We start from the raw sequence: 9,498 nt of genomic DNA, 5'->3' as shown, positions 1-9,498 counted from the left end.
GCAGAAGCTGGGCTGCAACACCAGCCAACAAGAGCTCAGACTGTAGGTGTGCCATGGCAACTGGGTTGAAGCTTTTGACAGGACACACAAAACCCAGGGCTAACTAGCCTGGTAGGGGACCTCTGGGGACCCACATAATGGGCTGCATCTCCCACCACTGTCTGTGAAAGGTGGAGAGCTATGTCATACCAGGGGAACTTTGGGTATTCCCCTGTTAAGCTGTACTTTCCACTGGTGAACATGAGAACCCAGATTGGGGCAGCTAAACATGGCCAATGCAGCTGCACATGTTTTATTTCATAAGGGCTAGATTTGGACTCTGGTTGGAAAGAGCTAAGCCTGAGTGTCCATGGATATGCATGACAGCTTGATGAGATGTTATTCTGGATCGTGCTATCCTATGGCAGATTCTGGCTAAGCAGCTACCATGGCAGCATGATGCACTGATATGTGTGAGGACTGGGTCTGTGGTAGGCTGGTTGGACTGGGCCACAGCTCGCTTTCTGTCAGTTTGCATGAGATATGAGGCTGAGTTGGAACTGACCAGGTAGTTGCATCTCCATGGTAAGTATGTTGACTACTGTAGGTGACAGACTTTACATATATTATGACTTGGCCTCCTCTGTTTCTGATGCCTTTGCAATAAAGTAGAATGAACAAACCTTAAAACCACATTGTAGATTTTGTGAACCAATAGACCTTAGAAGGGATTTCACAACCCTGAATCAATGAAATGGGCATTTCTCAGAAATGTCCAAACCACTGAACAAACACCCTCTGAATAATCTCTGTTTTGTGGTTTCTATGGTGTTTTTCCACAGTCTCCATTTCACATTTGGGAAAATAAAACATTGACTTCTGTGTGAGCAAGAGAGTGCCAGAATCTGTCCAGCTTACATATCCTATCCAAGGGCCTGCAGGTTTGAAGTTTCCACAAATGGATAGAGACTCAGGATCCTGTAGCTTTCAGCCCTTGCCTAGAGATATTTCTACCATCTCAACAGTGTCTAGAGAACCCTGTCGACGTTTGCAGTAGACTGGATCCAATGTTTTCTGAGAACTTTCCTTCTCCTCAACCTCTTCTGGTAATTTGGGTACTTTCCAGTAACCTGGTTTTCTCCTCCCCCGGCCCAGCCCTGCCCAGCCCTGGCCCACATGCATCTTGTGGCAAGCTTGTGCTAGCCTTGAAGTAAGCCACTTCAGGATCCATGCAAGTTCAATAAATTGTTGTTTGCTATGCATTACCATATTGCAATGTACATGACAGATATATTGAATGTTTAGGCTTATAATATGTATTAGATACTTATATCCAATAACAATATAGGTACTACCACTAGTTTATTCTCCCTAATCTGTTTGGTTGTTAGTTAAAGGACAAGTTCACCATAACTGTCTCAGTACTTCTCTGCTGAGAATGTATCCCTCATTCCTCGACATTTTATCTGGGCAGATGATTTGAACCTTTTTCTTTCTGCTATCACTGCACTTAGAGTGAACGACAAGCACATCTGTCTAACTTATAAGTTGCTGTAGGTTATAAAGTTATAGGTTATAGCTGTTTAGCTGTTTCATGGTTTGGCAGCTGTCATGCTGGTAGAGGGTACAGAGTGAAAGGCTTCCAAGTCACGAACAAAGTATCTTAGATTTTAGAAGAGCACGCAATGGACACTTCTAACATACATATCTTAGAAATTCTGATTCCTCTCAATGTCCTAAATGACTCACTCATGAATCCAAAAGTCTAGCATTTTGAGCAATCCTTGTATCAAGTAATTTACTTGAGTGGTTCATAGTCATGAGTGTACATGGCAATCTCTTGGATGCTTATCTTAAATTCCCAGCATCTGGATTGTGACCCAGTACAATGAAACTACAATTTCCAAGAGCACTCTGTTGACCATGTAAAGTTCATCAAGATTTTGGTGAAATTAAACATTGATGGGCACAAGTGAGCTGAATGATTTGCCATCTAATTAAATGCAAAGAGAAGCTAAGTATATCTTCTTGTGGTCTTGCCAAAGTTGCACACCACCATTTAATAATGCGGAATCTTCAGACAACCCCAGAATGAATGACATTTCTCAAACTCTCAGGGTATGCACCTCAAAGTCTACAAGGGCAGAGAAATGCTGAGAAGGGAAATTGGGGCAAGAGAAAGGGAGAGTAAGGGAGGCATCCCCATACCTATAAATTGTATCACAGAAGACAGTAATGACAATTCAAAAGAGAAAAGAAACCTCTATACTAAAAATACATAGTGTGCAGTTCCATTCATATTACCTTTACAAAAAGTCCAATTAACTTGACAAGACACAGGATATTGGAGTGGGAATAAGGTAATGGAAAAGAGACATAATGGGATTCTGAGAGTCTGAAAAATGTCTTTTTCTTGACCAATGTGTTGATCACACAGACATAGTTTCTTCATGTTTCTTCATTAATGTACCTTCCACATTTAGGATGCCTAGAATATCTTGTTGTGTTTTGCTTCAAGGTAGGTGGTCATTGAATATGACACATTTCTAGTTTATATTTTTCCAGGAGGAAGTTAGTGTTCCTTTCTTACAATGGATGGCTACAAACGATGCCATTCTGGACAACCATTTGTTCAGTGATGAGAAATTCCTTTGATGTGAGAACCGTTGAATGACACCTGGCTTCTAAAACAAGGGCTGATACTGATGTTCTGGTGAACCTTCATCTCAAAATTCTCACAGGGATTTCTAAGGGCTTGTGTGAAGGGTGAACCTCTACCTGTGGTTTGGTATCACATATGGGTGTCTGTTTGTGTCCTGGTTGTCCCACTTCTGATCCAGATGCCTGTTAATAGGCTAGACAAGCAGTGGACAAAGTCGGAAGGTCTTAGCACTCTGTATTCCAACGGGAGACCCTGAAAACTCCAGGCTTCAGGACATTGCAGCTGTGGCCATGGTGTCCGTTTTTGCAGTGAGCTGGTGGGTGTTACATCTTTCTCTCTCTTGCCTGCTTTTTCTCTCTTTGTTTCTCTCTGTCTCTATCTGTGTGTGTGTGTGTGTGTGTGTGTGTGTGTGTGTGTGTGTGTGTGTGTGTGTTTCTCTGTAAATCTGACTTTGGAGTGAAAATAATAAATCTTTAAAATGTCACATTTATAAAATTGAGGAGGGATTACATTAATGGATATCTGAGGCTAGTTTTTCTCTATTTATGTGTTAGTGTTTCTTATGACATAAAGAATATACTTCAGGAACGGGCCACATAAAGGAGGAATAGAGAAGCCCACTTGTCAGCTGTTAACTGATGTCTGTGAAGACAGTGATGGATTTCACTTTCTGAAAACCAGGTGAATCAAGTGCAGAATGCAGGCAAACAGTGAAAGTTGTCTTGCAGTTATCAGTTATTCTAGAACACAGAACTCTTTGGGTTTTTTTTTTTTGTTTGTTTGTTTTTTTTTTTTTTTTTGCTTATCTTCACTAACTTGTACTTCAGTTACTCACTAAATTCATGTTTCTTTGAAATTCAGTTTTGTTTATGACATTCAGTTTATATCAGTGAACCCTGCTGAACTGTTCATTTAGTTGGATGAGAACAAACATCAGAGGGTGAGAAATTCCAGATGAGCACTACCCCTGTAGGAATCACTTCTTTGGGCAAGAGTGTGGATCTTTAAAATGGCAATAATTTTTATGTAACAATTGCTGACAGTCCAAATGGATATGATGTTGGAAATTTAATTTTCAGAATCCCAATATGCATGTTTAATTAAACATTGTATATGAAAATCCACTTGGTTTTTCTAACTCTAGCTAGACATAACTGCAAATTCATAGCATTATTTGCAGAAACAGATGTGGAACTAACATAAATATCCATCATTAGTGCAGTTGATTAAAGTAATTTCAAGATAAGTACATGTGTACAGTGGAATATGATTTATTGAAAATAGTGGAGGGCCCGGCACAAAAGCTTAGTGGCTAAAGACCTTGCGTTTAATGTGCTGGAATCCCGTATGGACGCAGGTTCTAACCCTGCCATCCCCACTTCCCATCCAGCTCCCTGCTTGTGCTTAGGAAAGCCATCGAGGATGACCCAAAGCCATCAAACTCTTTACTGCATGGGAGACCCAGGAGAAGCTCTGGTTACTGTGTAAAGTTACTGTGTAAATTATTAGATAGGAAATTATATTTGATTTTAATAATTGTTTTTCTATATGTGTATATGTATATGTATGCATTGAAACATATAAGAAGCCTTTAATTACATCACCATAAATACTATACTCTGATTGCTCACTAATAGTCTACAATGATTAATCTGCTAAATAAATAAAACAAATATTATTGCAAGCAGCACTTAAACCTCCTCAGCCAAGGCAGGGGTACTGCTGAGTGTGAGTGTTGTTCCCCATGCACAGCCACTCCCTGGTGACTGTGGTGGGAGATGGCAGCTTGAGGAAATACATTGTGTGATTCTGGTCCTGCCTCAGATAAGGAGAGTGGCCTTGGGGGCCAGTAGGGAGGCCTGGAGAGAGGGGCAGAGTTGGCAGGCAGTATTCTTAGGAGCCCAGGCCTGGAGAAAACAAAGTGGAGTGAAGGTTGTCCAGTGAAATTTGCCCAGACAGCACAAGGACAGTTAAGGAAGTTGCTGGTTCCTGGAGTCCAACTCTCACATTCCCTGAGTCCTCTTGTCCTTGTCCTAGAGTATATGGGATATCAGTTGGGGTCAGTAGAACTTCTGAGGTTTGGGGGTCTGGTAATTCTGGGATCCAGATCAGTGACCCCAGAGAAGGTGATCCTGGTAGTGCTTTGCCCCATGGTCAGCCAAGTCAGGGCATCCAGCAGTTGGGGATTCTATCCCCTCCCTGCAACTCCTAGACGCCTACCTGGCAAAGCTGGACATGGATTCCTTTCCACTTTGTTAAATAAATAAGTTAAGTCAAGCCATGTTCTCATAAAATGGGGGTCGGGGGACAAAGGGATGCCACACCCTCTAGGGCATTCTCCTATTGCCTCCCACCACTCCCACCCCAGCACTTTCACATTGTCAAGTCCTGCAGTTCTGCCACTCCCAGACAATTGGGTGGTGGAGGTGGAAGGGAAGTACAGGATGGGGTGAGGGAGCTACAGATAGGGGCCCAGGTGGCCAGGCCAGGTCTGGGCCTCACATGCCCTCTCCAGGTATGTCTCATGACACATGATGTTCACCCTGAGCCTGGGTAATCCATCTTCAGATCAAGCCTTCCACTGCATAAGCTAATCCAATGCTCCAGGCCCTGCCACTCCCTGCACAAATCCAAACTGTGAAACTCACTCTGGAAGCCACCTGCCCAGCCAGCCCTCCCTGGAGGCTGCAGAGAAAGCACTGACCTGGAGGCTGGGAGATCGACCTGTGTGGCAAAGCAAATGGCGACCAGGCCGAGGTCTGCGGCTGACACCATGTAGGCTGTGATGGAATGACTGAGTTGCACAAGGGAGCCCATGACCAGGGACGGGGCCACTGCAACAGCAGGAAGGCACTATTCAGGAAGGCAAAGTCCAGGCAGGTGCCCTGGCCCAGCATGCCCTGGGCCTAGGCTGGCTCCACCGCCACCCACACAGACATAACATAGGTGGAGGCTCTGCAGAGCAAGGTTGCAGAGGGCAGCAGGGTGCTGTCACCTGCAGCCCCTGCATGTCCATTGGGACGTCCGCAGCACACTTAGGGCCTGGCAGGAAGCTGGTGGACAGGCTGTCCTCCGCAGAAACACTTGATTCCCAAGGTGGTAGAGGGAGGCCAGAATGTAAGGGCAGGATCTGCAGGACCGAGAAGGTGAAGCCAGTGAGGGCAGCAGAGGATGGCATCACAGCCACGGTGGGCGACAGGCATATGGCGCCAGCAACCACAGGGAAGGCCACCACTCTGGCCAGGAATTGCTGCAGCAGCGGGGCCATGACAAGGGAGAAGAACAGGGATTTGGCGCACTGTAGGAAGAGTCCAAGGCTGCCCATCCTCACCTTCATCATAGTGTCTCTGGACCTCTGTGCCTGGCTCTGCCCTGAGCACACCTGGTACAGTCCCTCAACTACGAAGTCCGTATAGTAGTGCATGAAGTTCATGACCACCATCCAGCTGCACAGCTTGGCCGCAAACAGGCGGCACAGGGTGCAAGGCATGTGGCAGCAGAGCTGGTGCAACTAGGGGAAGAGTGAGCCCAGGTTGCGGAAGGCCAGGTGGGCATAGCACGGACAGCAGCGGGCAGCCCAGAGGACGCCAGCAGCCTTTCCACTGGCTCCGCCAGAACCAGAGCAACTTGCTTCATCACCAGCAGTGTGGTCGCCATGCAGGCGAGGAAGATGAGTGTGAGCAGGCCAAAGAGGCACACCTCCTGGCTGCCCAGGTAGGGGGCCTGGGCACTGGTGCCCCATGAGGTAGCCCAGGCAGCCACCAAGGCTGATCATGAAGGGGTAGACAGCGAAGGCCAGGCGGCAATGGTCCGGGTCCCGGAAGAGGTCAGAGAACAGGACCTCTAGTGGGCTGAAGCATCCCTAGCTGTAGAAGTCCAGCAGCCCCACGCCAAGCATCAGAGCGCCAGCTGGTACACATGTAGCACACCTTATATAGGAAAAGTAAATTGAAAGAGTTATGGCCTGTGATTGCAGTTGATGGCAAAAGTCAGGATGTTTTTGTTTTTCAGAACATGCTTTCCTGGCATCAAGTGTGACCAAAGCTACATTTCTCCCTATTTTATTAATACATCTAAAGATCAGGAATGTGAATTCTAACATGCCTATGTTCTGTTGAGTGAAAAGAAAATTTCTAGTGTCCAGTTCATTGTACCTGCTTTTGAAATTGCCAATGCTCACCGTAAGCCTCTAGTTATAATGGCTGAAGATGTTGATGAAGAGGCTCTAAGTATACTGGGTTGAATTGGCTAAAAGTTGGTCTTCAGGTTGTAGCAGTGAAAGCATCGGGTTTTGGTGACAACAGAAAAGACCAACTTAAAGACATGACTATTGCTGCTGGTGCTGCAGTATTTGGACAAGAGTGGTTGACCCTGAATCTTGCAGATGTTCAATCTCATGACTTCAGAAAAGTTGGAGAAGTCATGTGGCCAAAGATGATGCCCTGCTTTTGAAAGGAAAAGGAGACAAGGCTCAAATTGAAAAGTTTTTCAGGAAACAGTTGAGCAGGTAGATGTCACAACTAGTGAATATGAAAAGGAGAAGTTGAATGGACGCCATGCCAAGCTTTCAGATGGAGTTGCTATGCTGCAGGGTGGTGGGGCAGGTGATGTTGAAGTAAGGGAAAGGAAGGGGTGTTACAGATGCCCTGAATGCTACAAGAGTTGCTGTTGAAGAGGACATTGTTCTGGGAGGTGGATGTGCACTGCTTTGGTGCATTCCAGCCTTGGACTCATTAACTTCAGCTAATGAAGATCAAAAGATTGGTATACACGTTATTAAAAGAACACTCAAAATTCCGACAATGACTATCTGCTAAGAACACAAGCATTAATGGATCTTTGGTCATGCAGAAAATTTGGCAGAATTTCTCCTAAATTCACTATGATGCTATGCTTGGGCCTTTAATGAATATGGTAGAAAAAAGAATCATTGATCCAGCAACGATTGTAAGAACTGGCTTACTGGCCGCTGCTAGAGTGGCCTCTCTGTTACCTACAGCAGAAGTATTCGTCACAGAAATTCCCAAGAGAAGGGCTCTGGAATGGCCATGATGGGCAGAATGGGAAGGGGTATGGGAGGTGAGATGTTTTAATTTCTAGAATAGTGCTTTACCATTATTAATGAACTGTGACAGGACCCGCAAGGCAGTGTTCCTCATTGAGAACTTCAGAGAATTCAGTTGGAGAGATGACTAAAAGACTGGCTGAAGAAAATCAGTGTAAGCATCAGTTACTGCTTTCAGTTGACAATATATAATGGTATGCTGCTGTCATGCCCTTGCCTACAGATAATTCATTTTGTATTCTTTTAAAGATTTATTTTATTGTAAAGTCAGGTACATAGAGAGGTAGATCTTCCATCTAATGGTTCACTCCCTAAGTGATCACAATGGCAGGTGCTGAGCAAATAAAAGCCAGGAGCCTGGAGACTCATCAAGTCTCCCACATGGGTGCAGAGTCCCAAGACTTCGGATCATCCTCAACTACTTTCCCGGGCCACAAGCAGTGAGCTGGATGGGAAGCAGTGCTGTGAGTATCAGAATCGACACCCATATGGGATCCTGGTGACTGCAAGTCAAGGACTTTAGTCACTATGCTAACTTGCTGGGCCATAGTTTGTATTTTTGAATAATTTTTTTGCATATTCCTGATATTGGGTGTAAGAGCTATGTGCAAGTATACTGTGTTTAACTTAAATAACCTGCGGCATTCCTACTACTTTTTGTGTAACATGTCAGGATATTACTGCTTGCCATCACCAGATGAGAAGTAAAAAGCAGCCTTTCTATGGAGAGTGAGAATAGTTGTGCACAAAGTAGAAAAATATACAATTATGTGACAAACTTTGAGTAATAAAAATGTATTTAAAGCTAAAAAAGAACATGCCTTTGTATGCACTCACTTGGTGATGCCGTCATGCTTTCTGTATCAGTGTCAATCCAATCTTGCCCACTGCATGTCATCAGCCATTGGCACCTGCAGGTGGTACAGATCCTTCTGTGCCTTGGATCTGTTTGGAGAAGTCCTTGGTCTCATCCTCCACTTCAGGACATGCCTGTGGTTCTGTCCCTAGTTTCTTCCTGAGTGCTCTTTATCCTACCTGTCGTTGCTGACGATGACAAGCCATGTTAGCAGTGGAAGAGCTGTGTGGAGATGATTTGGAGTTGGGTGAACTACCATTTATTCAGCTCTTCTCACTGTGTTTCTTTGGAAGGCTTTGGTCTCATTATATAGAATGTCACCTCTGTGTGAAAGCAAGTGGAGAAACCCTGTCTTTATTTGTTCTCTTGAGGGTGCAGTGCTCTGTTAAATAGTGAGCAGCCTGGTGGTCCCTTAAGCTGACATGTGAGGAATCAAATGATCTCGTTCTAAACCTGGCTGTACATATGGGAGCTGGGGAGCCCTACAGTGTCTTGTTTGTAGGATCCTCTTCCTTCCCTGAAATTAAGGGTCCTATCTGCATTCAAGGTGTTTCATGGTGGAAGGTGTGAATATTTAATTGAAAAGATATTCCAAATTCCAAGTTGTGAAAGTGAATTATTTCACCTATCATGTTTATTACTCTGTTAGTGTAGCACATGAAAATATTTGTAGTGGTGCTCATTTTCAAGGAAAATTTTCTTGCATTTCAGAAAGTGTTACAATGTACAGAATACTTGGATTGCCCTCAATGTTATGAATTTCCAACTGACATCAATGTACAAATCATAATATTGAACATTTTTCAATGCACTATTTTATTATATCGGGTCATAATTCTTGTGGCTCTTTCAACCATTGGGGCTGGTTACAAAAGCCACAGAAGCATGTCTGTGTCTTCACACATACTGAGTTGATCAGAACCCTTCTGTTGGAAG

The 9,498-nt window shown here is 44.4% G+C and overlaps 2 pseudogenes; one reads left to right on the top strand and one right to left on the bottom strand.

The window, feature by feature from the left end:
* Positions 1-5,179: 5,179 nt before the first annotated feature.
* LOC121164392 lies at positions 5,180-6,926 on the bottom strand (annotated as a pseudogene).
* A 38-nt stretch (positions 6,927-6,964) lies between these two features.
* On the top strand, positions 6,965-7,734 carry LOC121164018 (annotated as a pseudogene).
* Positions 7,735-9,498: the final 1,764 nt, after the last annotated feature.

The sequence above is a fragment of the Ochotona curzoniae genome, unplaced genomic scaffold (genome assembly GCF_017591425.1).
Source record: "Ochotona curzoniae isolate NIBS_2020 unplaced genomic scaffold, NIBS_Ocur_1.0 contig_66, whole genome shotgun sequence".
NCBI classification, from domain to species: Eukaryota; Metazoa; Chordata; class Mammalia; order Lagomorpha; family Ochotonidae; genus Ochotona; species Ochotona curzoniae.
This window is presented reverse-complemented; position numbering and strand designations above follow the sequence as displayed.